This window comes from Chaetodon auriga, chromosome 9 (genome assembly GCF_051107435.1).
Source record: "Chaetodon auriga isolate fChaAug3 chromosome 9, fChaAug3.hap1, whole genome shotgun sequence".
Lineage (NCBI taxonomy): Eukaryota > Metazoa > Chordata > Actinopteri > Chaetodontiformes > Chaetodontidae > Chaetodon > Chaetodon auriga.
The window spans coordinates 22,572,811-22,600,324 of NC_135082.1; the positions used below are offsets into that span (position 1 = coordinate 22,572,811).

A 27,514-nucleotide genomic window follows, 5' to 3' on the forward strand; every position below is an offset into this window, starting at 1 on the left:
GCAACAGCATGAATATTCCACATGTGATTTTCTTTTGAAGGTGGACGGTAAATTATGGCTTGCGCCTCCATTCTGTGTTCCACGCTCAGCATTTCATACGTCTTCGAAGACTCACAAGCTGCCTGAAACGCTACAGTTGGTATAGATCATTTTTATTGTCATCACAATACCAGTAACTTCAGGCTAGTAACACCAACGCCTGCTTCCATTTCGTCACTCTCACCAGAGCCATCAGGTTTTTACTAGATCCTCATAAACCCCAGGCAACATTTCCACCCTCTTTTTGATTAGTCGTGTTGGCAATTAAACTGAAACGACCTGTTCATATCTTTAATACAAACAGCATCCATGTAGTTCCCACTTAGACTATTTAAAAAAGGGAAAAAAGATAATTAACAAGAGATGCAATAACTGGCTGCATCATGCTCCAGTGCTTTCCGTTCCACTGTGCCATGCTCTCCCCTGTAATGCAGCCAGTCCAATCTGGGACTGCTGAATGGGCACAGCGTTGGCATGGACCTGTGAGCTGCTCTTATCATGTTAAGCACAATGACTGGTATTGGTACAAGAGAAAGGCTTTAATGATTCTGGGTTTGTGCCCTTGGGCTGCAGTCAGCATAACCAAACCTTGTACATGCATGTTTAGCCCTCGGGCCACAAGTGTGTGTGCCTCCATTTTGAGACCGTTCTTGAGCAACAAATAGAGAGCTGTCGCATCATTGTGCCACACTCTAATGTAACATTTATAAACTGTGTCACTATAATTTTTACTGAGGCAATCATATCTTAGAAGTATACTAACTAGTCAGCTTATGCAGTCATAATGCTGCAAGTTTTTGTATATCAGGAGGTACAGAATTACTTCCACTACTATCATATTTTCAATGCCACAGAATGACGGCATATAGCGTATGGCCGCTCTAAATACTACAGATTGAAAACTTTCAAGAGGGCTGTAGAGTAGTGCATCAGAGATTCAGTGCTAACATTCGTTAGCTCTTTATCGCATCTTTCTGTGGTGCTGAGTTGACAAAGAAATGTCAAAAGCAATGTTATTCTTTTAATCTGCACCGACTGTCAGCAGACTCAAAAAAGCTGTATGTGAAAAGAACAGTGTGTTCCGCTGGCCTATTTTGAAACGCCACCCACGGATTCACCCGCTATCAGTGCACCTGCGGGTGAGTTTGTATATAACTACCATCTTCAAGAGGGAATCTGACATAGTGCAAGGATGCCAGAAGCTCTTTCAATCATGTCAGAGCTCCCACAGTGTCCAAACTGCCTCTCTTCCTTATAAAATATGCACAGATAAACAGGAAGAAGGAGGAAGAAAGAGTCAGGTTATCATCTTTGACTGCTATCTCGGTTTCCACATCCATTTCCCTAAATGAAAAGGCATTCGTATTTTCGGAACAGCTTTTCTTTTAAGCAGGTAGTGTCTGGCCCTCCTTGACTTGTGTGCATTCATGACACTAAGTATATTCATCGCCAACACGTGGTTATCAAAATCTTTAGCAAGTCATGCATGAAGCCCTGCTGTTTTTCCCTGAGGAACACATTTAGTCATGCTAATGCAGACACAAAAGATTAACTTACCATACTGGAAGTGAGGCAAAGAACATGTCTACTTTCTGCCAGGAGAGCGGATAGGTGCCTACACAGATTCACTCTGGAAGACAAAAAGAAAAGACTTCTGTAAGGACACGCAATAATGACTTGTGTTATTCACCGAGACAGACACATCAAAAACATTTGGGATGTCAGCACGCAGGAAGCTTGTGTCATCCACTCATTGTACTCTACGTCACATTGGATGAGAGCGTCAGCTGGATGCCTAAAACACAGATATAAATCTGAGACTTTATGTAACTCCCATCCGTGCTCCCCTGTACTGTATATTAACCGAGAGAGGACACTGTTAACACAGTATGACATAACATAAGAGTTTGTATATTTATTGCGAGACAATATCCTGCAGGACTCCAGAAAGGCCTTGACTCAATTCTACTGAACAGCCTGTTATATGATCCTACAAACATACTGTTTTCAATGTGGAAAAGTCAGAGATAAAGTCCAAATACCGTGTAGCACAGCCACAGCCCAGTTTGTAGCCTCCTAATCATTTGAAACCCATCAGCTCCAGCATCTTTTGGTTTGTGATTGATTTTATGAGAAATGATTAAATAAAAATACCCAAACTGGATTGCTGGTTGGGTGACATGATGATGTATTCTGAGACAATTAAAGTTTCTCTGTCTGTAATGTTAATATACGGTGTAATACCTCTCATGTCTCCAGCTGCATTAGAACATTGCATTCCAGAACAATGAGCAGGACTGGCGATCTTGGATTTATCGGATTTTTGCATCAATGTGCTGAAAAATCTTGATTTGATTCACTGGATCAGGAGACAGAATTACTTATACCTCAGTGAAAAATCGTATCTATCGCGCCCAACCCATCTGAAATTATGTCACCAATCCCTCTCATGAAAGCCTCATGGATATTTTGGACACATTCAGCGTACACATGTACACAGACTGTCAAGTGTTTTACAAACAACACAAAAAGCACTTGTTGTCATTTCAATTGAGTTGCTTCGCCAGTTGTTTTCCCATAGGAAGACTAGCAGCAGCACTGGTTGGCTTCGACTGCTGTCAACCTGAAGCACTTTAAACACTAAGAAATATGCCTGCGTGTGGCAGCAGCAAACAGTTTCTGCTCACTGTGGAATGTTGAACTTTTGTTCGCAAAAATGCTTCCCAAGTCTAACAAAGACGCAGCTGTTGGTTTGCATGCTCATTTCCAAAGACTTAATAATCACATTTTGAACTTTTCTATGTTTCATCGTGTCTACTATATTTGATGAGATTGTGTTTGAAGGGAAGAGAAGAATAACAAGTAAAGAAAAACCTCAATCTGCCATTCACGGCATCTCTGCCTGTCTGACAGCAGTGTTTTGAAATAATGAGATCTCTGGCATGGTTTACCCTGAAAGCTATGAGGCAGCAGAAATGAGGATGACAGGAAAAGTCAAACAGCCACAAGAGTTTTTAACATTTAATGATCGCATCTGGGCTTACTATTGGCTGTAGTCTTCACATTCTATAGGTCTAACCACTGTCCTGTCTGTTTTAATCACAGCCTTGTGAGGAATTACTCAGGTGAAAGAGAGCCACCGCCGCCTTTTTTCCAGGATGCACTGGGTGATTCTGGCCCTTCTTCACAAAAGGCAGAAGAATGGCGCTGCCCTGGAAGCGGATTTGGGTGGAGTAAGGGTGAGAGGACGAGGAGAAAGAGAAGGAGACGAGGGGGGGTGAGACACCGCTGGGATGAAATCTTGAGTATGCCAAGGTCAGCAGAACTCTGGCTGTGAAATGAAACGCTGCCAAACACACACACACACACACACACACACACACACACACACACACACACACACACACACACACACACACAGCAACCCATTGCCCATATTAGCTCTTCCCTGAAGACAACCTGCTGAGAACTGCTAAATTACCACTGGGCTCGCACTCGCCTATATGTGTCGGTACACCTACACAGACAAACATACACACTGTCTCTGTCTCTCCGTCATGTTATTACTGTGGTCTCTGGTCATTTTGAGGCATTCACCTTTCCCCCGTGCCCTGGCTGCATTGAGATGGGGTCTATCCTTCCCTGTGAATATCAGAATACTCAGGCTTCCATATGATGGCGAGCTGTCTCATGTCACGACCTAGTTAAAACTCTCTCGCCTTTGTTCAAGTTAGCTCTGGTGATTCCATACCCGTTGGGGTCACATACGGTCTGAACTGGGCTTGTCGCGTTGTTTATTTCACCCAGAGCACGAGCGAGTATCAGCGCTGCTGACTTGAAAATGCCTTTCCTTTGGCTACTTTGAACAAATGCTTTTTTTTTTTTTTTTTTTTTGGAAGCTTGGCTCTACACATTTCTCACAATAACACACTTAACACATAAAGGCTTTAACCAAACATCGCTGACGAAAAAAAGAGTCTAAATAAAATACAGGTCTCACTTTTTTTCTTTTTTTCACCTCCTGTATACATTCACCAATTGCTTGTCTCTAACAGAAGCTGGATTAATGCGGAATTTAACGCACTGCTACACTGGCATATTCCCATTTCTTTTGCCAACCAGATAAGCTTCCATTTAGCTAAAATTACACCTTCTGCTGCACGTCAGAGGACATTACATTCTCCCTCCCACTTGCAAGTGCTATTTATTTTTGTGAATATCACTTATATTTTCAACCATGTTACCGATCAAATGGTAAGTTTTATGTTGTGCTTACTGAATTAACTGAGTGTTTCTGAAAACAGTTAGATAATGACAGGATGGACCGTGCAAAGAAAGTTTCCATCATGCTGTGAAATGACTAGATTATGTTTTTATAAAAACAGGAGACGTGCATGGAGGGAAATAAAGACCTGTATACTGTTTTCTGTCAGGTGGAAGCATCTCCAGTTCCTCAGAGCTACTGTGGCTTCATGATGATAAACATAAACCCAGTCAGAGCTCTGAGGAAATGCCAGGTGCAAAACAAACACCCAGAAAGCGAGAAGAATGATATATATGAATATTTATTCCTGTTGCCTTAATTATGGTGCAACTGACTAACTCTTGCAACTGAAGACACTTGGCTGTTTTTAATTATACAGGATGCTTTTTAAAAGTAAAAGTAAAAAATATGTTTACTGGCACAAACAGTGAACAGAGACAGCATTTGAACAAAATGCTTACAGTATACTTGGTTTGTCATGAATGCAGTGGAAGATTGGCTTGAGCTAACGTTGAGCCAGGTAGGATACCCAACAGATCCTGTATGGACAGTATACGCCCGGATTCATGCAACTGTGAAGTGACACGAGTCCTTTCTCTATGACTGAATATCCACTTTAATTTTGGGAACACTTTGTTGGGTTGGTACATTTTTGGTACAGTTGGTTTGGGGCTCACATACCACACATTATGCTACCACCTTCCTTCCCTTTAGCAAAACTGCAAAGGGAGTGATAGGATGCGCACTTCTGACCCTCATGTTCCTTTTTCATTTATGCCATTTCGGAGTCTCTCTTTTATTTTGTGGTAAACACAAGGAAAACTCCCAAGTTGTACACTGCAGTCATGCTCCGGAAGGAATGTCCCAAAGTGTGCTCTAAAAGGTTATTTAGTGTTTCAATATAATCCATATAGTCCATTAAAGACTCATCCTTTAGTCCTCTTATAAAATTTCAATGAGAGACAAAAACAATGTTCTTGTTTGGCTGCATGTTGAACTAGTTATCAGTCTTAAAACATTAATGTTTATTCATAATAAAGGACTCAGTGCAGACAGGGGGAATAGGGGAAACATTTCAACATCACCGCGGGTATTTACCCACCATAAACAGAGTGCCTTTTGTAATCCTTTCAAAGGCCTCCCTTAACTACCGAAGTGCTTTTTGTGATTGTGCATTTTTTGTGCTAATACGGATAGGGTGTTCTGCAAAACAGTCCGATTTTATTGCAGCATTTCAATCAATCACTCCCTTCCAACTCTTGATCAAAACATATTAAAACTACTATGAAAAATATAGATTCATAATTTTGTATTTCCTGTCGCCTGATTGTATTCATCATCATAATTTCTCTGGAGTTCCCTGAAGGCAACAGGCGCTTAATAATTGATGGGCCTGAAAGCTGTTTGGCTCTGTGAGGGAGTGCCTGCAACTCCCTTGGGAAACAAAAAGCACCAGCAGCTTTGAAACCAGCGGAAGCAGGCAAGCCTCAGTTAGAATTAGCATTGTGTTCTGTCATGCCAAACATTTGGTGCTGAGACAATGCAACACAGTTTCATTACAATGACGGAGCCTCGCAGGCAGAGACATCAAAGGCCTGGTTTGTCTCGGCCTCGGTTTTTCAAGACAATGAAGAGATGGAGATATAGTTAAGGCTAATTTCAAAGAGAGCAAGTGACAGTTTCATTAAGAACATGTAAAGTTCTGAAATAATGATTTGTATAGTATGCACCTTGAGGTGGAAAACTACAAGAAACAAGAGAACCCAAACATGCTGGAGCAAGTCCATCAATAGCGTGTAATGACTGATTTGTGAAACTATGTATTTTTTTACATCCAGATTTAGGTACTTCCTGTTTTACTTAATTGCAAAACAATCTGTTCTGAGACAGGAACTCATCGTAAAAACAACTGGGTACAAGTTGGGCTTCCATTAATTATCAATCATGTAGCTGCGAGCTGTGTGTCCTCATAGCGTGGCTCTTGTGTTGCAAACTTTGGCAACAACTTCTTCATATTCAGAAATCTAGACTCAACTGCCCCAAGTTCTGACAAAGGAATCATTTTTTTATAGCTGACATTCACATTAAAACAGCATTCATTCATGGTTGGCCTCATAAGTTCTAAGGCATCTCGCCCTGAAAAAAGCTTAAACAGTCCTGATTGAGATTATAGATGTTCAATATAACATCTGGAGCAGCCTTGTAAACAGTGTCACCTGTCCCACTGGGACCTCTGCAGACACTTTTGGGAGGTTTTAAATCTGAAGAATCAGTATGTAGGCCACAGCACAAAGGTTTAGAAGACAAAGTGAACACAGGATTCACGTCAAGGTTTCTAAATGTCACAGCAGAGACAGACAGCGTTGGAGAGATCTGCACACTGCTGAGGGAAAATGGTGGAAATCAGGGCTGTACAGTGCAATATATATGACACAGGTGTTCTGGAAAGCAGAAGGTCTGTGCAAAGAATGAAATGACTGCAGTGGCGCCCATGTGATACAGCTTTGCCTGTGAGTGAGACAGTGAGACACGGCGTTAAAATGCTCGTCTGGACGGAAATCGTCTTTGTTTCAGAATGCAGTTTTGCGTTTGAGTTGAATCGATGGTACATTTCTATTGTACTATTAACAATCAAGTCCTCAGCTGTGTAGAGTCCATACATCCCACACCAATAACTACAATTCCAAGTGAACAGGCGTCATATGGGTAGAAGGACGATGAGCCTCCTAAGGCACATACGAAGTATTAAATTCTTCCTGCATGTAAACTTGCTGCCATGATCTAACTGTGTTTTTAATTTTGGAAATAAATCAAGACTTAATTAGATATAAAAGACATAAGTACAAAGCACTAAAGTTAAAAGATTAAGTCCATTTGCGGCAGGCTTCATAATTCTGTTTTAATTACATTTGTGGTGAAATATTCCCGTTTTGCTCATGTTCAAGTCACACATAATGTAGACAAAGTATATAACCAGTGTATCAGCAGGGCTGCAGTCAAACATTTACACATTCTGATAAACAAATCTTACAGCTTTGTAACAGGAAAATAAAGTGAAAATAAAGGACTGAATGGTACTGAAGTCACGCTCCACTCAAAAACACATTTTTCGTTTTGCTCCTGTGGTTGAATTTTGAAGTGTGATGTGTAAACCTGAAGCCTCCAGTACAAATACATTGAGAAGTGACTTTTCAGTGAAGTAGGAGACATCTTGTGTCCAGCAGCTAAAATTTGGAGAAGTAATCACATATTCATAGATTCTTGAATTTTAAATGACGCAGAGGGAGCAGATGTTATTTTAAGGATTTTAGTAAGAACTTTTATTGTAGAAAAAACATTGGACACAGATTATTATTCAAAGTAGAGCATTTCTATATACCTTAAAACAGGCTGGAGGGGATCTTTAAGTGCATGGCATGTTTTACAGTATTATGTCAAGAGGGAGCTCGTATTTTAAAGACAGCTTTCCATAGGTAAACAGACGTTAGGCCTGGGATGTGACGGCACATCACGCTGCATTGAGATTGTTCGGTATACCACTGGCACCATCAAGCAGCCTATAATGTACATTTTAAAAAAGGAGGCACAGGAAAAAGCTCTGATCTTTGGTTTAATAAGCTTTTTCATCACCAGTCTATGAAAAATATACTGTACTGTGGAGAGGAAGGAGAGGCAAAGCCGGCCGCCTCTAATGTCCTTCCCACAGTGGCAGAGTTTCATGGTAGATGAGAAACAATCACCAGTTTAGCAGGAAATGAAAACCATAAGATAAAGGCTCCATGAAGAAGGTAAACTTTGTAAATCTCTTGGTTTGGTGTGCCGTTGCTCCAGACTGGGACTGATTTACAGTGACTGTGTTCAACACTCATTCAAAATTGAGATGAGCTGCTCAAAAGTCCAAAATAAAGGCTATATTCAGCGTCCCAAAATCTGACGTAAATGTCAAGGAGATCCAGCTTTCCTCTGATATGTGCTCATGATTATTCTCATTAAGCTTCATCACATTTTAAGCATTTCATTTACAAGGTAAATAGACGACTGAGAAAATAATCCCATCTTGTATGTTCCATTCCAACTCTCTGCAATGTAGCCTAAACCAGAGGTAAAGTTAGCCAAAACATTTCCACAGAAATGAACAGATCTTACTCATTTATCCATCTCAGAATCAGTCCTAATTAGTTACAGCTTGCTGCTGTGCTGCGGCAAATCATGATTTCATAATGTCTGCATCTGATAAAATCAACATAAAAATCAGATAAAGTTGGAGAGACACAGAGGGTTGTCCTCTTAACCCCAGACAGAAGCTCCCTCAATGTTTTCAGTGGATTATGTTCACCTGTGATTCGTCCTGCTCAGACTGACTCGTTGACAGAGGATCACAGACCTCAGGCCTCTCCAAAATCCAGTGAACCACATACACAGTTGGCACAGCGTGGACACATTCATTATTTATATCTTTCGACAGGCACCAGCATTTAGAGGTTACTGAACTTGTGTGCTTGTCCAAATCCCATTTTGTGTTTGTTTAATGATAAAAGGATTATTAAAGGGCTTAAAGAAAGGCCTTTTAAATATGCACAGGGGAGCTGCAGAGTTCGAATGTATAATTCGTATACATTTGCAGTTTTTGTTGCCTCATCCCAGTTTCCAAATAATAAGTATGAAGATTAATTAGATCAGATGATGTTACAGCCTGATATTTATGTTTTAGAACTAAACCAGTTACATGATGCTTAATCCTGCAATGTGTGACTGAAGATCACATGCTGCATTATTGTACTGATCATTTTAAAATGCCAATCTGTGAACAGCCACAGTCAGCATGTTTCATTTAAATTCATACATTTGTAGAAAAAGCTGTGATGCTGAACTTGAATTATAGCATTGGATCCCTTAATGGGACATTTTACATTTTAATACAGTTTCTGTTAAGATGCTAAATGGAGATGGAGCTACTGCAGCTGAGTGAAAAATGATGCTCTCTGTGGAGAGATAACATTCAACCATTAATAATTACCCATTAAGAAACAGGTCTATACTGTTTCTCAAAGGTGACACACCTTTACGTGCAGAGGCACACACAAAATCCTTCACTTCAACTATATTTTTATTTCTTTCTTTGTTTTTTTGTTGTTTTTTTTTTAAAAACATTAAATCTCACAAGGGAATGCTGAAAGACCCTCCCTGGCTGTTCTCACAGAAAAGGGGATGGACGAGAGACGGCCGTCAGCCTGTCGTTTCACTGTACATGTGGGTTGGTACATCAACTGTGTCTCTCAAATGCCCTGGACCAATTTCTTGTAAGGGAGATAATAAAGGCTAATTCAATCTAATCTAACCTGTGATTTAATCACAGCTCAAATGCCACCTAAGATGCTGCATCATGGTGGTAATTAAATCATTATTTTATGATCGCGACACCATCTGTCTCTCCATGGTCATCTATACTGTGCATGAATTTCAGCTTAACTCACAGTTAAGATGATCTTATTTCCGTGTTTTTGTGGTTCAGTTCAGTTGTCAGACAACAGAGTGAGTAGTGAGAAAATAGGAGGTCATGGCTCGTAAACAGCTATTGTTAACCAGCGGTCCTTGCAAGCTACTCATCAAATCCAAATTTTATGACCGTGAAATAGTCTGATGAAGTCAACATAAATGCAGGTTAATGACAGCAGTTGTATATATCAACATTTAAAATGAATGTCCACAAAGAACTTTTTACTTCTATAATATTTTCTCGCACTGTGTTAATCACAATCCAATAGATAGATTTGGAACTGATCATGGTTATTTATCCAGCACAGCCCCTATATGATATAAAATATAGTGATTCAAAAGCAATGATATTGCTTTGGGACTCCTCATCACATACAAATAGAGTGGCATGAGGACGCCACTTTGCAACTCCTGGTGGCAGGAAAGAGAACAACATGTTGAGTTGAAGCGTACTGTGTGCTTCCCGGGAGAAATTTGCAAAGGTGCTGCAACCTGACTGTGGTGGAGAAGCTGCTACGGCAACATTGTACTGCCCAGCACAGAATCTGTCATGGATGATTTAGAGGTTTTCCACTCAGGTCTGGATCAGTATTTGGTCTGAGGAAATCAGGAGAAAAATACAAAAACTTGTGTGTGGAGTGAAAAAGTTAGCTGTTCAGGGGATTTCCTACAATTTTAACCAGTCCTAACATGAAAGATAGCATCAGCTTGAAGAAATCGTAGTATTCATTAGTTAAACTTATGAATATCGTTTATTAACATAAAAAATAGATTAACATAACACAAACATTTAACTGTGGAAACGTGGCTTGGTTTAGAATTTTTTGGGTGATGAAAGAACTGAATAACATCTAAATGTAAACATTTAGCTGCAAATATGCTTTAACTGCCTGAACAAAATAATACAAGTTAGTTTGCTTTGTTACAAATTAAAATAATGGTGTGGTCGCAGGGATGGCACCATTTCAGCTGATGGTAAGGATTGGTTGTGTTTCCACGCTCCACTTGGCACTGACTGGCGGCATATTTTGCAGACCACGCTAATCGCTGTTAAGACAACCAAACCACCTTCATACACTTAACGGTTTGTTACCTTCTTTGTCAACAACTTCCTCAGCTTTGAAGGATAAAACAAAGTGGGTGTAGATTAGGGGGAAGTAGACGTCACATTTCCACAAGTTTCATCGGGTAAATATCTCCAAAGCTGGCCATCGTCATCTATTTAAATTTATCATGACCTCTATATACGTAAGGGTACCTTATATATATAGAGGTTTCTGAGGAGTTTCATTAAACATCTTCCAGAACCTCCAACAAGTCCAGTTGCCTTTGTCAAGCACTTTTTTTATATATAGAGAGGAAAATGGTTGCATTATAAACATTGACATATAAAACTTATTGGCATTATTAGTAGCATTAAGATGTTAAAGTGTTACTTCTGTGTTCCTTGATAACAACTTAAAGGAAAAGTTATAACATATACTTGTATATGATTTACAAGAATCAGCTGAAGAAGGGCTTTTTTCAGTGGATATATCATGATGCTTTTTACAAACTACTACCAACTGCTACCAGCTGAAGCAAGAATATTGTAATGCTGGCATTTAAACTCCCTTTCTTATACTGCATGATTTGGATGTACTGCATGAGATGATCATTCAGCCTACGTATATATTAAACAAGTTAATGTCTGAGAATCGCCTGTGTTGAAATGGTAATTTCAACACAACACTGCCATTGCAATATTAATATACAACAGATCTGCATAGCCATCAGAGCATAAAGTCTAATCAGAATCATCATATGCTGTGAAAAACACACTGTAAATGATTATGTTTTCCATTTGCTTTTGTGAAGATCTTTCATTTTAATGAGATTTGTTGGACATAATTTCAAATATACTATGATCTTCCAAAAAATGCATCACTTGTATCAACTTGCGTCTATTACTTATGAAAATAATGGAAGAACATTTCAAACTTCCAAACAGTGTAAGTCTAATTAATTTCCAAACAGTACTTCCACTGGACTCATTTAAATTACTTCAGACAGTTATGCATCAAAGAAAAGAATGAATAAGGCAAACGGACAATATATCTGAAATCATCACCCTTTAAATATATTTTAAAAACGCTCTGAGATTCACTGCAGAGCCGATGCTTTTCTTTAATTGGGACCTCAGAAAAAGACCTGGGGTTATTTGATTGTTTTGTCCATCCAGTTATAAAAAGCACATTTCTGTATTTCTGACAGAGCCTGAATGTTAAGAAATTCACTGTAATTGGAGTCTATTATGTAAAAAGTGATTTTTTTTGTGTACGTTTTGTGCTCCCAGTAATTTCCTCTATTGTCACCAATAAAGGCTGCCCTTAGTAAACTATTCTGTACTGTAGTCTGTGCCGTTGTCTCCTGTGAAGGTGTTGACCAGCAGTATCGCTCTGGAGCAATGTTATTGCTAGTGGGTCTCCACTTTATTTGCATGTGGGGTGCACATGTACGTGAGTCTGTGGCAAGTGGCATAAAGCTGCTGAAACAAACAAGAAGAAAGAGATGTCTGCAGTACAGACCTAGGATATCGTCATCAGGGAAGATATCAAGGATCTCCTGATGCCTATGGGTTGTATGCTTCAGGAAGTTATTGACTGCAAAGGACTTCTGCGTTCATGTTTGGTTTCCTGCTATTGGGGTCGATGTCAACATAGTGCTCCAATCCCTGCACCTGATGTGTTCGAACCCTCAAACTAATGCTGAGAGCCATTATTTTGGTGTAGTCAGTGTTTCTTTCCCACTCCCGCCACGAGGTAACATCTTCAAAAGCATGGTCCCGAGAGAATCACCACATTCCTTATGTTTATGGCAGTAAGTGACTGTTGGTTTCCCCTTCCCACCTCTTCTTCTAATTATGCACATCTCTATTTCTGACAGAATCTTCAACTACAGTTATGTTTCTGCCAGAATTCATAAATTTGCTTCCATCCTACGCAAGTGTGCAGGATGCCTTAGAGAAGGTTGTATGCTGCTAACTGGATAATCAATGCTTTTAATACCCTAATGAGGAAATGCAGTGAATTTTAGATTGCAAGTTTTTTTGTTTGCATGTGGATTGCATTTCCTTCCTCATAAAACATTAAGATGAAAGTATTTTAAAGCCTGCATACTTTAATTTTACGTTTACTAGCAAGTGCCTTTGTTGCCATATTGCTGCATTATTTGGCAGACAGCCTTGAAGTCAAGAACAGGTGAAATCCCCACAAGATGTGAAGGCCACACCTGTGAGAGCAAAAGGATGAACAGGTCAACCACAATATGCCAAACTAATTACAAGAGACAAACGAAAAGGATCATGCCACAAGTGGGATTCAAGTCAAAGAGCCTCCAAAATGTGGACTGGTTTCCTCACAAATGTCAGAGAGAACGGTTCTCTGCCATAAGCCATAAAACACCAATGGCTAAAACATACTGAAAGACACTAATAATACTGCTGAACTGTCTCCACAGAAACACAGCCATAGTTTAACATGGGCCAGTCCAAATGACTGAATTTTAAAAACATGGCCAACTGATCGGTTTGCCTCAAATCCTCAGAGTGCTGATTGTACTGGGCTAGGGCCCTGACAAGGCACAATTAGACCTCAGCTACTCAATCTCCTCCTTTCCCTCAGGAAAAAGAGTGACTGCAGCTCAGCTGACTGGGTTAAATAGAACTCAGACAGGACTTTTGGAAGAAATCCAGAGTTCGGGAAGTGGACTGCACCTTCCGCTCCATGTGGAAATCATCGGTCACTGTGAAGCTCACCTACATCTATGGCAGGACTGATGGCTGATAGAAATCCGGTTTCAGGGACGAGCCAATTTGAATGAACCAACTTTTGCCACATTTACCCAGGGTGCATGCAAGACCATGTTCAGGTCCAACTCAGAGAATGAGGGTCTCATTATAAAAACTGTGAGCCTCTGGTCACCCGAGAGGAACAGGGAAATTACAAAAGTAACATCCATGATTGCAGTCCTTGCAGGGCAGCAATCTGATTTGTATGCCTGCAGATATTTGTGCAGAAACTTGAGGATGCCTGCTGTGGCAGAAGAGCGAATCTAAAGACGAACCCCTGGAAAAAGGCCACTAGGGAGAGAGAGTGAAGCACTGTCACGACTAGGTGTGAATATTGGAAGACAAAGAAGGAATAAAGGGACCGGCAAACCAAGCACGGTGGCCACAAACTGACAGCCAATACTCACATAACAAGTGTGCTCAATGATGTAACCCTCAAACGTAATTCACACAATACACCCTGAACTAATAAGCCATTTTAGATAATGTTTAGTGTAAAAAACACATAATACAGATGCAGCCAAATAGCCAATGAGACTTTTCCAGTGTGTAGCGGTGAGGTTGCAGGTCACGACCAACTGTGTTCCCCTTGCCTCACTCTCCCATCCCAAGTGTGGCCTGAAGAGGTGATGGAAACACAACGATTCTAAATTTCAGATGATTGTACATTAATGAAGACACACTCATGAATATTATATTCCATTTCTAACTTCTTCTGTCAATAGATCCCCTAAATCTAACACATTGTGCCTTTAATGAATGACAGAGCATGGATTATTAGAGCACTGAGCTGTTAAAGTTAGGACGGCACAGTCTTGGGTTAATGCTGCTGAACAAGCATGATTTATTCATGAATGCCTTCCTCAAAACTTGGAGAGCTCGTTACTTATTCCCTCATGTACCATGATTATTTTTTTAATCCGGTAATTCACTACACAATACAGACTTTTTAAAAAGCCATAAAGCAAATGAAAGTTCTGCACAATACTATATTACCTCTCCACTAGGTGGCTCTGTGTGACACATATTCAAGCCAATTGACTTTTGTCACCTGTTAATGTTGTTGCAAGTTGTTGAATGCAACGTTAATCTCTTTTATCATCAAAACCTTTGCACAAATGGGTGTTTCGTACAATATTTATAGAGGATCAACTACATTCTGTGTCAGGCTATAAGAGTGCAGGACTTCCCAAGTTCAGTATCATCACACACCGAACCCTGTGGTTGCAGTGATATTCTTTCTCAACCCTACAGGAGACATTTTAAATGTCATTGCATAACAGGATAGTGTCTTAACACATCCATCAATTACTGAAATTAACATTCCAGTAAATCCAAATCTACTGCAGCATTGAGGACATGAGATTTTCTTTGATATCACCCTTTTTCAGACCAGTTCATCCTCTGTATCCTCTGAGTCACAAAATTCATGTATTAAGGTAAAGTGCCACTTTTCGGTAAATTGTGACTGACAGTGCAAAAAGTCACACCATAAAAAGAGGATTATTTTTCTGAAAATAGGAACATTGGATTGAAAAATTCTTGAGCTGTGTTTTATTAGTCTATCACCATAGTTAAATGGCATTTTAGCATAGCAAACACTGTCACGTGTGCACTGTATGCCTGCTTGAGCTATCATACTCAGACCCAGTTTGCTCACTGACCCAACAAAACTAGCGATGTCCTTGTGTTGGCTGTGTGGAGGTAGCAGTGCATGTATGCTCTTAATGCTCCCTGTGTACATATTTGAATGAATAAAACATGTCATCCAAAAGGGTTCATTCCACAATGCAAACTCTGCAGCTTCCCCTCCCCCGATGGTTTCCTGTGGCACTATTCCCTCTTATAAATCAGAGTTACCATTATTTTGATAATCCACACAGTGCCCGTGGTTGATTCTGAGATTTGGTTCTTGATGTGCAGAAACGAGTGCCTGATGAGATCTCCACAGAGCTCCACTACATGAATGACGTATACAAATGAAATAATAATGAAGTTAAAGCTAAAACATCTCAAAACCAAATGCAAACATCCACTATGAAAACAACCTGCGGTAAGCGAGCCAGTGGGACGGCAGACATTTAGAATGCACATATACAGTATGTGCCAAAAGCGTTCTTTCATTGCACACTTAAACTATGCAAATCTATTTTTTTTCTCTCACCTAACTGCTACATTACAGTTTGTTTTCGGTTTTACTTCACAAGCATACTCATTTATAATTCAAATGTCAACAGAATATAGAAGATGCTAAACATTACCACACTCCAAAGGCCTACAGCACTGAGTGTAACTGTGTTAAACATACTTTATCCTGGTGGGACAGTATTCCTTTTTTATATATAGATATATATCTATCTATATATAAAAAAGGAATAATGAATAATGAATTCTATCTGAGTAGTCCACACTGCAGTGGCTAATTTAACACAATAAAAACTAGGGAGATACTATATTATGATTAAAAGTGTACTGGCAGTATGCATAAACATTATTTCCCTTCTATTCTGCACCATGTTGTCATTCTTGGACTTGCTAATTAATGTTTTCTATAATTTGATATGGTGCATTGTTTACTTCTTAGAAATGTTGCTACTTTTCAGTATTTTTAGTCATCCCCTGCACAGTAACCACATAAATAGGCAAGAATAATGCAAGTAAATTTGCTTAAACCCTTTTTCAGGGTGAGAAAGAGCATCTTGTCTTATTTTCCCCATACCTTTATATGGGGAGCCTTATCTCTCTACTGCAGTGTTTTCTTTTTTTGTTCTCCCAATGTCATGCTACTATTCATCCCCAATCTGCCTGTGTTCTGAACAACAAATCACCGTTTGGCTCTTTTTGTCTTCAGGACAACCAACTGTCTGTTTCTTATTCAGACTCTCAGCCTCCTTGCCACATTGTCCTCACTTGCTCATTGTCTTTGCCTCCGTCTGCCCCTTGTTATTTATGGAATGCAAAACTGCAGGAGTACAGAGAAGTAGCCTGGAGCTACACTATGCCCACAGCCAAGCCGCCCAATGAATGCCAAGAGATTATGGAAAGGCCTTGTCAGAGACAGGAAACCTTCTGTCACCTCTGCCACACCACCTCCCCTGCACAGTAACCTACCTACTCTTCCACCCTGATTAACATTTCTATGTGAGGATGAAATGATGACTTACTGGGTTGGCTCATATATTGACATGTGTTCATGTGTAAGTTATTATTTCTTCCTTTCATAGTGGTCATGCATGGGCAGTCTGATGCACATTTGTGAGTAAGAAACATCTATATATGTTAATGTCTATGCTTATAGAATTATGATTGAGCTGTTGAAATGCAGAAAGATGTAGATAATTCCTCGTCCCTTCAGTGGTTACATGACGTCTGAACAAAATGATATTAAATGATTAATCGTTTTCTTTTGGGGCTATTAATTCTCATGTTTTAAATACACCCTTAACTCATTTCCTTATTCATATTTTATAATCAGGTTAAAATGCCATTTTTCATGAAAATCTTTATTTTGAAAAGCAGATCATGGTCATCATGTGACGAGGCAAATCCAAAGGAAGGTTGACTCCATTTTCTCCTGTGCTGAAGTAGCTGTCAAGCTGTCAGATTCTTCAGCTCCAGTCCCATCTACTGCAACAAAGGTGCAATGACATCCCATGCCTAGTGCTTGCTTCCCACTGCTGTTGTACTCCAGGTCTTGGATGGCTTTGCAAAATGCAAAATTTAAGGAGGGCATTGCCCTTCCACCAAGGTCACAAGCAGAGCTAAAACCAGGATGTCACATTCCCCATGTCTGGTGCAAACCTTTGGAACCAGAAAACCCCTTCAAAGTCTAGTACAAGGCTTGGTTAACCATAAAACCAATTACCATAAAATAACCTCATGGGTTTCACGTAGAGGATGGTAAACACATGCTGCTGCATACAAAGTAGAGACGGCTGGAGCTTGATGGCTGAGGAGCCATTGGAAATCACTGACTTAAGTCCCTTATGAGTTTTCAGTGTCTGTTCGCCCTAAGATAAAGATCTGAGCAGAGGATGGAGGGATTAAAAAGGTTGTGACTGCTAGTGCTGACTGCTGGGAATACCATCTGAAGAACCAACATTAGGAAAGTCAGAAATAATTGTGTTTATGTTCAAAATCTCAAGCCATGCAAATGCGCTATTCTTTCTAAAGGTTTTTAAATGTCCAGATAGGCTGGGGTGGAAACCACTGCCTTATTCAACCAACACCAAAGCACCGTCAATACGGCATCCACTGAGTTTATGCACCTTCAAAATTTTTATGCCTCCGCATGGGTGAAAGCCATGACTGGAGGCATTTATTTTCTGGCTGTCTGTCCATTCAGATGTACATACGTACGTTTTCTTGTGAACACAGTATCTCAGGAACACCGTGATATTTACTTAGATCAAGTATATCTGATTAGATTTTGCTAGTTAAAGGCCACTGTGTCCACACAAAACACACTTTTGGCCATTAACTCAAGAATTGATATGCTATTTATGACAAAATTTCACACGTCTCATAGTATAAAATGCTGGAGTGATGACATTTCATGTCCAAAAGGTCAACTTCACTATAGCAACATAATGCTCTACAAAAGCACTTTTCTGGCCATTATTCAATGCCATAACTCAGGAACAGAAGGGCAGATTGTGACCATATTTCACATTTGGTCAGATACTAAATCTGTAACACATGTCTTGGGTGTCCACCTTGAAGCTGTGGTGACTGTCAGGTTGAAGATGTGTATGAAGCATCCACAGTTTACAATGTGTAGCTTCTTTGCAGCAACATCCATATTTGAAGCATCATAGTCCACCACATGCTCATTGGTTTGCTGATACAGAGCTTTAGGTGACTGTCATTACATCATGTGATGAAGCTCTCTATTAGTCTTCTGTGCTCCTTTGTAAAAATAGTCTATTAGTGAAGACAACATGTTTCTCACAGGAAATTATTCACTGGAATAATACACATCAAGATAGCGGTAACTTCCATTTTGCCCAAAAAATACACTTAACATCTTTCATTAAATTCCTTCGAAGTACTCATGACATATATGACTCTGGACAGACATGGATGTAAAGTTGAACCTTGACTGGTTGGCAGCAGCATACAACTGGCTGCATTTCTAGTTTCCCTTTTAACTCCAGTCATGCATAGCACAAGGTAGGGTTAGCGACCCAAACCAATTATCTTTTAAAATTAAACCTTGGGAAGCTGGAGTGGATCTTCAATGTGGGCAGGTATGGTAACTCATGTTCTCTTCTCTGCACTGTTTCCAAGATGCCTCTCCAATAAAGGTTCAATGAGTCCCAACTGCCAAAGACTTGAGGTCTAGTAATCACTCATTCTCAATGAACCATTAGGTTTCTGGCTGTAACTGCTGTCCAGTCTAACAGAAGGCATTTATTGAGCTGCTGCTCTGTTGCGCAGCTAATTAGAGCTCTGTTGTTTCTGTACTCTTTACATGTATTAGCTTGTTTGTATGACTGAGTGCACGCCAGGCACCTTCGTCCACGGTCACTGTGTTCATGCATTCATGTAAAAGACAGGAACCAAGATGCTAATCAGCAAGCTCAACATGCATTTGGCTATGGAAAGCAGAACTGCTAGCCACTGTATATTCCTGCCATTGACAATTTAAGCAAGAATTTCACATACACAGGAACTAACACTGGTAACTGGAGCACATGAGACTGAGACCTATGATTTCTGCAGACATTCAAATCACAACAATACATGACATCCAGACTAACAATTTTGCCCTTGTCTCACTTCCTTGCACAATCGGTCTGCTCTCCATCCTGCTTCACAGCAACAGGAGTGAAGATTGGTGCCAGCAGGTTTTGATTTGCCAGCTAGCTAAACATTTTGACTGTGTTTTGTAATGTTATTTATGAATGCACTGTAACACAGCCAGGGACATGATTTTCAAGTGCAGGATAGACCATAACTACGAAGTAGAAAGGGAATGCGCCACTGATTCACCTCACACAAAAACAAACACATAAACGTTCTTGGTGGACTCATCAACTAGGCAAAAATTTGGAGAACAACTGTGAACCTGTTCTTCTGACATGAAAGCAAATTTCTGATTTGTTATGTAGTCGCGCGCTGCTTTATCATTCTTGTTCTTTTAGTGTGAGATTTATGTGTGGGGAGAGGTTTATAGATTTTGTCTGTGCGTGAGCGTTGGCTGACTAATCCTGAGTGATCTACACTACTACTATTTATATCTTAATATTTATAGTCTGTTTACTTAATCATGATGGATAGGCTGATAACAGTATATCAGCATCTGTTTGTAGTTTTCTACTGTATGTGTGTACAAAAGAGAGAGGGAGATGTAAATACATTGGCTATAAGCTTGGACTGGAATTCAGTTGGCCAGATCACACATAGGTTGAAATTTCACGCTGATGCTGAACTTGGCATTAACTTGCTGATAGTGTACAGTATCTGATAGTGTACAGAAGCTTGGGATATTTTCATTAAAAATGTCATGTTATCCATGGATGTGTCTAATGCACAATGTCTGCATATGGCCAATGAGCAATTGTCTTTAAAAAAAAAAAAGAAATAAAAAATGTTGCACTCCAGACAAAAGAAAAAGCCAATGCCCTTTTTTCCACAATGGATTTAAAATAGCAGCCATTTGGGATCCGTATTCTTTGTGTACCTTGATCTCGGCTATAGAAAAGCCGCAACTGTGCAGCTGTGAGCAATATCTCTCCACAGTCATATGTTGATCCAAGTGGAGAGGACATGGTCCTGTAAACATCGCATTAGAATGTATTTAGAACTTAGCCCACAACAGTGGATTTAAATTGAGCAATCATTTTTGGAGATGATGCATAACTGTCTCAGGTGAAGAAACAACATGTCACGGTGTCGTGATCCTCATCTGCGACCTATTCTACTCATTAACACCCTGTTTTACCATGCAGAAACAGCTGTCTGGCTCAACCCTGCTTACAGCTTACCATGGGGAGCCTCTGTTTAACCATTTGGGCCACTCAGTGCCATTGCACTTGCATTTTAATAACATTCCTATTTAAAAGCCAATCAGTGAAGCCAGAGTTCTGACAGCTGTGGTTCAGCAATAAATCATAAAATGAGCAGAGGCAGAAAAAAAAATCCTTTGCATGCAATTATAAGTGTGGCTAGGTCAATGGCTTGGCTAGCAAGCCCATGCCCACACAAAGACGCTTAATGTCTTTCGTCACTACAAGCCAGATATGTCCAAGTGGGCTTGTGTGTGGAGCTGCGACATGCAGCAGTAACCTGTCCTTTCAAGCATTCCCCTTTTCTCGGTGCAACACCGATGAAGATGATGGTTTGTTTTGAAATAAGCAAGCAAACATTGTGCATGTCAATATAGTGTCATATTACAATGATATAAGCACATATTGAAAAGTAAATCTGGTGTTTTGAACTTCGCTTTATTGATGTAAGATTGCTGTGGTCTGAGGTAGAGAAGAGGTTTTGCGTAAAAGCAGACACATTTTAGTACTATTTGCTTTCTTTACAAACCACATAATTCCATTGTGCTTACCATATCCCTGTAATTTCATGCTAAAATTCTTCTAATAGGTCAACATTTGATATCCTATTCACGGCAGCTTTTATAATAAGTGTACGATTTCAATGATTCACAAGCAGTTTCCTTTTGTGAGTTCTGTAAACTGTAATTTTCTTCCCATTAATCCTTCAACAATGAATTAGGATAAAAATCAAAACCTGGATTTCAAAGCATTTTAAAAGCCAACAATGGAATGCAGGTGCATTATTTTTCAACCTTTAAGTAAATGGTTAGAAACAACAGCATACTTGCGAGTCAGACAAAAATGCTGATACACAGTCACTGAGTGAAAGGAACTAAGTGTTGAGTTCACGGACTGGCTCTTTTAAATTTTCATACGTGTTTAAAAATGACTGATGAAATGGGAGAGTTTCATATATGGCTCTGATGAAATTGCTCCTCCATGCAGCAGGCAAAGAGTGCAAGTCTCTGGAAATCCAAACACCAGCTAAAGTGATTAAACACTATTTTGAGTTCTGAAGGCCAGCATGCTCCCCACAGAACAAAAACAGAGGTGAGGATTGTGGTCTGGGGTTAAGGATGTAAGGCTGGTAAGGGCAAACATCCAAAATCTATAAGTTAAAAAATAATTTGATCTCAATTACTGCCTATTGCGATGCTCAAACAGCTTTCCCTGCGAGAGAAATAATTCCTTGTTATCATTCCCAGTACTTACAAGGTATTTAGAGAACTGTACTTTCCACTGAAGGAAACCCTCACAATATGTCCTTAATATCAGTCCTTGTGCATTCCAAATAAATGGCATAACAAAGAAAAGCATTATTTAGTACTGAAAGCAGCTTTATTACAGTCCTGAAAGCACGACAGAGCACATTAGAAAAGTTTCACAATCCTTATCCCTTTTACATACATTATTGAAAATACATGTTTAGCCTTTGAAGCTTAGTCATTAGTGTCCTATACTGCTTTGTGCCCAGTATAAAATCTGAGGGTCAGTATGGAGCTGTTGTGGCAGGAACCTATTTTTCATCCATAGCATGAACAAAACACTTTTCAGTTCAACTGACCTTCTCAAGCACCAGCAGCACTTAAGCTGCAGGATACATCTGCAAAAACTTCCGAAAAAAGACTTCAATTGTCTTTTACTGAAAGTGGCTTTTTTCACCTTACTCATTAAAGCTCACTGTTAATTTGAATATCTTCATTACACTGCTGGCTATAACTAGACTAATTTTCTCATTGGGATGGTTTGTTTGGTCACAGCACTCCATTCTTTGGATGTTGAACACATCCACACTGCCTCTGACATATGTATATGACTGAAGTAGTTACAAAGTTTTAGATCTCTCCCATCATGGCAGACTTTACAAGCACTCAGCAGCTTCTTAATGTCAATCCATTTCTAAAGAAAAGGAAATGGTTACATTAGCTGATTCATTTCTGGTAAATAACCACAGCTCAGATCTCAGCTCAGATGACCATTCAGAAGGAAAAACCAGCCACTCCTCTCAAACAATTCCATTTCAAACGTTGCCCTTTCATCGACAAATCAAATTATCATCTTCCTGCTCGTTTCTGTAATCAATGGAGGAAATACTTTGGTTAATTGGATGCGGAGCATATTGCAGTCTGGTAGTACAAAGTCTTTTCCTGATTATATGAAATGAACTGAACAACTGAACTGATATTTGTTTGTTTAATTATAAGTACAGTACATTATGTACTCAATTCCAGAAAGCCAGCATGGAGGTGCTGTCTCTTTGAAAAAGCATTACCTCTACCAGGCTTATCAAAAAAAAAAAAAAAAAAAGATAAAAATCCTACCAAGCCAAATATTAGACTTACTGTGTTGCAGGTCTGCTGTGCACAAGTAAATATAATTCATTGCATCCCTGCTTTGCTGTTGTAAAAGACGATTTACATGTTACACAGCTAATGCACACTTGGATAAAGATACTACATGAACAAGCCTCAGATACTGTATATTTTTCCTCTAATTCTAATTTCAGAAACAAAAATCTGCTTTGAAAGGTCACAGCTAGCCAAATGTCACCACCTCCCAGAGTGGCTGAGAGATCAAAGTTCTTGCTTTAGAGGGTCAGACAGTCTAATACAACCCACAAAGGATCTATGGAGTAAGCTCCTGAACCCTAAGGGCAATAACTCAGTGCTCCAGCCTACACACTGGAACTGTCACCTGACCTGACAATCCCTGTGCTCAGACCTTAATCTGGGTACTTTCTGTGTGCAAGTTCCCCCCAAGTTTCCTCCCACAGTCCAGGGATATTAAGTTCAAATAAACTGAGAACTCCCCATTGATGTGACTATAAGTGTTTGTCTGTGTGTTAGTTCTGCACCACACTGATGATCAACCCAATAAGACTCAGGATCCATGTAATCTTACCAGAATAAGTGAGTATAGACACACATTAAGTACCTACTGTAAGTATGACTCAATATCAGTGAGACTACAGCCTCTCTCTTGAAGTATGCTGGTAAAAATAAACCCAGATGGAAGTTGAATGTTCATTTCCAAAGGCACAGAAGGGGTAGCCATTAAAATAATTTACTAGAAGCTGCAAACAATCATGGCAGTTACATTAAAAACTTGGGGTACCACCCCTTAGGTTTCAGCTCAATATCAATTGTTGAGACTTATCAACAATGATATTCATGTTTTAAGGACAATACTCCAGTATTTTCTACAATACTCTGCAGTCTGGACTGCCCACACCAACATTTAGACAGCAGTTAACCCGGCTGTATAACCTAACCTAACCTAATATTTGGACTGTTCCTCAGTGTTGTATCCATCGCAACGACCAGCAGCACAAGAATGCTGAATCTTGTAACCTTCTAAAAAATAATCAAGCCAAGGTAATAACACTGGCCTAGATTAATGTCTTAACTATGATCGAACATAAAGCTTGTGCTCTACTTCCAAGGCCAAGCCCTGTCTCCCAGGTGTACTCCCTGCTAGCAGGCATATAATCTACTGTATCTTGCTCCCGCACAGACAGTGACCTACTTAAAATCTAATGAAAGTTCACCCCCCTCTCTCATCAAAGTAGTACACACAAGGTTACCTGAGCTCAGTGTCAACAAGAAGTCGTTTTGAACATTTTCCAAAAGCAGATAAGCCTGTGAGGCACCACATTTTCAGTGAAGTATACTGTAACAATCAGATTAGTGGCATTTTATCATGCTTGATCGAGACAACAAGATGAAAACAAAGTGAACCCTTTTTTGCCCATTTATCAGCAGGGCTCCCACTTAAAATCTTACCTGTTTTCCTCACGCATGATGTAGATGCCTTTATTTTCAGTTTGGTTGACCAGATGATGAATCAATTCATCACCTGTTAATAACATTCAATCTACATTTTCCATTTTAGAAAGATTAAAAGACGATGATCCGCTCGTATACAGTGGGTGGTGAGCACGGATCCCATGACACACTGCCAATTCAACATGCTGAAAGGCTGACTCCATTACTAAGGTGTTAACTCCACTTAATCAGACTGCAGTGACAAGAGGAGAGGCTCCTGCCAACGTCACAGACTTTTCCACCCAAATCCTCGACGATATGAGCCAGCCTCATGCTTATCAACTCACAATCTGGGCCACATTTTCACTGATTATAGGGATTGATTTTTTTCTGCGGTTGACAGTGAGGTGTAAGTCAAGTGGATGGCAAAGTAAAGTGATAAAAATTATATTCTAAAACACAGCAGTCATTACCTCAACTTCAGAAACAGTACACCGTTGGAACAATGAGTCATCATATGGCTCCATATTTTACATTTTCACACACAACCCAAAGCTTCTCTTAACCTTTCAAGGCTGGGCAAAAACTACGCCTCATCTTTGTGTTTTTATGTGAATGATCCGACAACTAAACTGCATTTATATCACCCTTTATCAAATGAAGAGCATGCATTTATTAGAGTTGATTAGATTAGATTAGATTAGATTAGATTAGATTACTAGAATAGCTGAGAGCCATGTATCTTAAGAAAAGGCGGGATGGGCTAAATGTAACTGTTTTAGTTTAGTTTTTATTTCCGCATCATGCCAAACATCTGGCTCATCCCACATGAGATTACAAGACAGCGATATATTCCAAACTACATATCTTCCAGTGGTTTACAAAAACAAAACAGTTACAAACGTTACATGTTTGTCCATATTCTTTCAAATCGTACTGCTACATACGAATGGTTTCATCTCCCTGGCTTTCTCTAACTGGCTAATTTAAATGTTTCATATGTGAACAGCCACCTAAGTCGGTGAGCATCATCCATATTTGCAAAATCAATCTGTTTTTCTCACTGCACAAAGTATTGCACTGTTCCCAGCAAAAAAGGGGATGCAGAAAACAAAATGAACTCATCTTCTGCATCAGTCAGACAGCACATTGAACAAATCTGCTTTTCTGTAAAAAAAATGGTGATCTGTCTTTACTCCTCCTAGACATGGCATTTACAATATGAAATGCATGGAATTTAAAACAATGGGTGAGCAAGGGCCTTTCTCACATCCTCATTCTGCTCAACGTTCTCAGTCTCCATGGCCCAGGTGCTATCATTCCCTCCTTAATCTGCACATTTAGCTGGCGGAAGTATTGTAAGCTAAATAAAAAAATAAAAACTCAAGTGTGACTAAGGACTCTTGTAGCAGGTGGAGTCTTGTCCTCTGCCACTGTACAGAGAACACTGATCGATGATTGCAGAGTCACACCGCAACAGTTTCCTGATTAGCTACACAGTTTTAATCCCTCAAATATTGTCTGGAATGTAAATTACACAGATGAAACCAAGATACGCTCAGTCGAGAACTGCACATCAAAAGACATCTTCTTAAGCGGATCCTGTCATTACCAGTGGTGTGACATCTGAGTGGCTGAACAGGCATGGCACTACCCTTGCTGGAGCATGACTTCGGTCCATCGTTTGATGCCTATAGAGTTCAAACCTTTGATCTAATTTTAGTGTGTGCCTTGCCCTTCACAGAAATACTCATTATCCATGGCACAGCCGGAGTGGTGGTACATTGCCAATCGGATGTACCATCAATTCTTGCTGAAGTTGTGAAGATTTTGCACTGTAAGAAATGAAAAAAAAAAATTGATTTTTTTTTTTTTTTTTTTCCTCTCCATGATGAAAATCTTGGGCTATGAGCCCAGCCATCTGGGTTAGGGAGGAACAAACCCAGCACAGAATATGAGGGGAAAATAAATCTGTGCTTCTGTGGCAAGAAGTTTGCTGTCACTTGTTGCTTGGACCACAAAGCTGCACATAATGATCTCACCTTCTGGATCGTGTGGACGTTTATGACTTCATTCCTAAAATCTGCAATGTGGCTTTGGTGGTTTCCGGTTCTGGTTCACCTGAGGAAAAGCACTGACCAGTGCTTTCAATGTTGAAGTAGATTAGCTCGCCAAACGTTGTTATGTCCTCTCTAGGTAGGGGACTCCATCTGAGATGTGCTCCAGTTTCGGTTAAATGGTATGACCTGCTCTATCAGCTGCTTTCAAATGATCAAGTGTTCTATAGCAAGTCTTTTTTCCTCTGTCAGACTGTATGAACACAGCAGAGACTAGCCTGCTGCCATGCATGCAACATTTCCCAGAATCCCTATGAGGAAAAGGATGCTGCATCACATCATTTTCTTTTCTCCTCTTTCTTTCACCTCCTCTCTCTCTGTTTAACAGTTCACTATTACCATCCATCTGCTGTTTTCATGTCTCATCAAAGATTTTCTTCCCCTCACCAACTTTAAATATTCACTTCGTGTTCTTTCAACAATAGCTTACAAACACTTGGAAATAATTGAGTCTCAGCGGGCTGACAAAAAAGGGAGCAGTGATCGTGCGCGGTGGAAGTGATCAAATATGGCCTTGAGCCAACCGTCTTTGTAGATGGTCTTTGTATTGCCATTGATCCGGGGGTGGATACACCCAAGGAATACATTATTTATGCACTTTTTTTTCCTCCCGACAGTTGAAAGTAGTGAGTCACAAACAGTAACCGGATTAGATGAGTGATGCACCGGAAGAGAGGACACCAGGGCCGCAGAGTGTATGGGCAACCCAGTGGACTAAAGGCGGCGGCCACAGAACAGCGTGTTAGAGGGCTTTCATCTCCCAACAGAACAGTAATTGTCAAGATAATGTACTTCTCAACCTCTCTGTATACAGGCTCCCATGTCATCATTAGCATGGGCCCTGAAAATGCTCTAAACAACCTCTTAAACCTCAATGAGCTAATCATATACCCCTGCAGTAAGCTGTTAAAAGTCATTTCTTTTTCTTCCTGCAGGGCAAATAAGTAACTGTG

The 27,514-nt window shown here is 39.9% G+C and overlaps 1 protein-coding gene across 2 annotated transcripts in view; it reads right to left on the bottom strand.

The window, feature by feature from the left end:
* The window catches only part of lingo2 (leucine rich repeat and Ig domain containing 2), a 197,951-nt gene that overhangs the window by 159,484 nt on the left and 10,953 nt on the right, over positions 1–27,514 (bottom strand). For both annotated transcript variants that reach the window (XM_076739137.1, XM_076739136.1), the window contains exon 2: positions 1,597–1,669. The gene's annotated coding sequence lies outside the window, so the exon portion shown is untranslated. The remainder of the gene's footprint in view (positions 1–1,596; positions 1,670–27,514) is intronic.